This window comes from Sapajus apella, unplaced genomic scaffold, assembly GCF_009761245.1.
Source record: "Sapajus apella isolate SASKATOON/1434 unplaced genomic scaffold, GSC_monkey_1.0 scaffold84, whole genome shotgun sequence".
NCBI classification, from domain to species: Eukaryota; Metazoa; Chordata; class Mammalia; order Primates; family Cebidae; genus Sapajus; species Sapajus apella.
Window position 1 is genome coordinate 8,991,626 of NW_022437024.1, and position 3,978 is coordinate 8,995,603.

Sequence of the window (3,978 nt, forward strand, 5' to 3'; positions counted from 1 at the left end):
TAATAATAATGCTATTATAAATAACATTATAATCTTTTATGATAGTTAAAAGCAGAAAACGACATTCCACATGTACATTGGTGGGCCACTTCACTCATTTTTCATGGCTATATTCTGGAATGCAATTGCTAAGTCATAGGGAGAATATGTGTTTAAGTAGAGTCGTTATTGCCAAAACACAAGGAAGTTGTGCAAATCCATACTCCTATTAGAAATGTAAGAGCATTCCAGTTGCCTCACATCCTTGTCAACACTTGGACTTGTCAATTCTTTTCATTGTAACCATTCTTATGCGGTGTGGTTGTGGCATTTCACGGTGGTTTAATTTGCATTTACCTAAAACTCAGTTCTTCAAAGTTTCTGACATGTCATGGTCTACAGATAATTTAAATATTTTTGTGAGAGATAACTAATACTATCTAACAATTTCACATCATTATAGCTAGGATTGTTCCTGAGATCATCTTGGTATCACATTAGTAAGTATGGGGTGCAGACAACTAAGGGTAAGTGGGCAAATTATTCAATTTCCCCTCACCCTTGATTATTTGTACAATGGTGAAAATAAATATATCACTAAGTTGAAATAAAGATGAAAGAATACAGATAAAATGCATAGTAAATGCATATATCGTCATTCAATAAATATTATTTTCTCTCTTTTCTTCTCCTATTCAATCTTTCTCTTTTTTTCTTCATTTATTTTAACTTGTTTTGTGGGATAATGATCTTCCTGCAATAAAATATGAGATAGACACAAAGAAGACATATTTCCTTTCTGCTCTGAGAAAAGGCATTTGACGTGCCATGAGGGGAGAGTAAACAGAAATTTCCCAACATTTTCAAGGGCCAACAGTTACAACAACTTAGTGGTTATAGAACTTCCAGTACTATATTGAATAGGAGTGGTGAGAGCGGGCCATCCTTGTCTAGTGTCAGATTTCAAAGGGAATGCTTCCAGAACCAAGCCAACAGTATATTTGAAATGTACTAATCTTTTTTGGAATCCTGTTATAATTTAGTTATCTTGAAATAGGAGAGTAAGATATCCAGGAGAAGTACCATAAATTAATACACTAAGATTTATTCATTTAGCACATTTTATTGGAAACTGTTGAAGGAACATGGGATTCAATGGTGAACACCCTTTTTCCTTCAAGGGTTTGGTTGGATGGTGAGAGATATGAACTGGAAAGGCTAGCAGGTAATTGTTAAAGCATCAAGCCTGCTGCCTGTGGGCCCCTGCACAAGGAGCTCCTGATGAGGGAGAAAATGGAGTTCTGATGACCAAGTTGTGAGCCCTGGTGCCAAATGTGTCCCCTGGAAGCCCCATATGGCTGGTGGAAACTGTGAGAAGGAATTCTACTTAGGGGAAACTCAGAGTACTCTGGGAGAACAAACCTAATCTTGGAATCAGGAAGAATTCTCTAGCAGATGATGATGATACCTAAATCAAGGGAAAAGGATAAGAAGGTATTAAAAGATGAAAGTGTGGAAAAGAGAACAGAGGTTTTCATCAGACAAAGCAAATTTCTCGTGTAGAATGATCTCGAGTCAAGAGAATACATGAAACTTTCTGAAAGTTTCAAGAAAATACCAGCGTCCAAAAACAGGTAAATCAGGAAGGGATATTCCTGACTGTTCACAATTTATACTGAGTGTACAGATGTTTCTAGGGTAATTCCATTTCAATTTTCAGGCTATTGTAGGCTGCTGGGAGTGGGGTAAGTTCAATGGAATTCAACACAGAACACAGCTACAGACAAGGCTACACCTTGTGTTATGACTCCTTATATCCCAGGTTCAACTGGTACTTTACAAAATAAAATAAAAGGCTAGGGACATGCTCTGAAGTTTTCAGTTTGGAGATTGGTTTTCAGAAGATACTTTTTTCATAAACCAATTTTGGGGATGGAATTGAGAGAGAAAATGTAGACTCTGCTGTTTGTGTCAGCTTTGGCTTTGTGGAAGGCATTCATAATCAGGTACTATGTTATATATATTTATTACATATATGTTTGTGTATGTAAAAGTAGGCATTTAAAGGATATATATCAAGCTCATAGCAGCACTTACTTTGGGAGAAGGAAGATGAAACCTGAAACAAAGGAAGATCTAATTTTATCTACTTTCCCATCTTTAAAAATCAGAAAAATTAGGAGAAAATATTAGTATTAATTAACCTGGGCCATGAATAACTGGGTTTGTTGATATATTTTCTATAATATACTCATTGTTTTTAAAACAGTAATCATGTGCCTCTTAGTTGATTTTTGGCTGTTCAAGGTTCCAGATTTTCATCTCTGTTGCTTGCCATAACCAGGAACCACAGTTTAGCTGGAAAGCAAAATTTAGCATTTCTTCTTTCTTCCATATCACGAATTTCACAATCATGCCCCCTTTAAGGTAGGCTGATTTCTAATATAATCATTTTAATGTTAACTTATACAACCTATGATTATATAAAAAGAGAGGAAATAAAATGTTCTTTTGTGATCATCTATACATGTTAGAAATTATTTTTTAATAATGTAAGAGAAAGCCAAAGACTATTGTATGTTGATTTTTTTTGCGAATCTATGATGCTTTGTTAAGAAGCTAAATACATAAACTTAAAAAGAAAGGCCGGGCGCGGTGGCTCACGCCTGTAATCCCAGCACTTTGGGAGGCCAAGGCGGGTGGATCACGAGGTCAAGAGATCGAGACCATCCTGGTCAACATAGTGAAACCCCGTCTCTACTAAAAATACAAAAAATCAGCTGGGCATGGTGGCGCATGCCTGTAATCCCAGCTACTCAGGAGGCTGAGGCAGGAGAATTGCCTGAACCCAGGAGGTGGAGGTTGCGGTGAGCCGAGATTGCGCCATTGCACTCCAGCCTGGGCAACAAGAGCGAAACTCCGTCTCAAAAAAAAAAAAAAGAAAGAAAGAACAAAAAAAAAGGAAAGGAAAGAAGATAATTTGCATGTCATTATCACTAGAGGTCAGTGTTTTCATTTTTATTTTACAATTTCACAGTACATTCTGAGTCAGACATGCGTACATGAGATGATTTTTTTACCACAGGAATGCTGATTTTGTCTTTGAACCTTATCTGTTGACTAGTAGAGGTCATGCAAACTTCAGCTTTTTTATTATTTGAAAGAGATGTATTATCTCAAAACCTCAAGAAAACATGGACATCAACAATTGATAGGTAGACAATATGAGAAATAAATTCTAATTAGCAGAGAAGTTGTTTATTTTTGAGTGCCAGATTGTTCTTCTCTAGAGTTACACCATTTACAAGCCAACAAACAGCACCAAAGTGCCTCTTTTCCCAAGCCTTTTACAAGTGTTTTACTCCCCATCCCACCTCCAATATTTTCATCTTTGTAAATAAAATGGATAGCAACTAATTGCATGATATTTTTGTGCTAAACATTGTGCTGATAACTCTTCATAAATAATGGAATTTAGTTCCCTCAACAATGCTATTATTAGTTCCATATTATAGATGAGGAGACAAGTTTAGAAACATTCAAAGAATTACCTGCAATTGCACAGCTATTCAGTGGTGGAACTGAGATTTAAACTCAGGCAGCTGGGTCTCCAGAGTCCAAGCTCTCAACCACTAAGTTGAACCTCTTCCTAGTGCAGTTTACAGCTCACACTTATTAGATTCCTAGTGAGTTTGCACAGCTATCTAAAAAAAATAATGTACATCTATTTATCAAGGATACTAGTTCCCAAACCCCTGAAGGAGAGGCCACATAGCAGTGATTAAAAGCATGAGGCTTGACATCAGTCTTTCTGCATTCAAATCTGGTTGCCCGCTTACTAACTGTGACTGCAAACAAATAGCTCTCTGAAGTGGGGCTAACAATATGCCTACTCTTAAGGTCGTGGTGAAAAGCAAGTGTTATAATATTAATATATCAAATGCTAAGCTCAGTGGCTGGTACATTATAAGCAAGTAAATAGAGGTGGTTATTGTTTTT

The 3,978-nt window shown here is 36.5% G+C and overlaps 1 protein-coding gene across 6 annotated transcripts in view; it reads left to right on the forward strand.

The window, feature by feature from the left end:
* SLCO1C1 (solute carrier organic anion transporter family member 1C1) overlaps window positions 1-3,978 on the forward strand; it is a 58,235-nt gene that overhangs the window by 28,702 nt on the left and 25,555 nt on the right. The gene's annotated exons all lie outside the window — the stretch shown is intronic.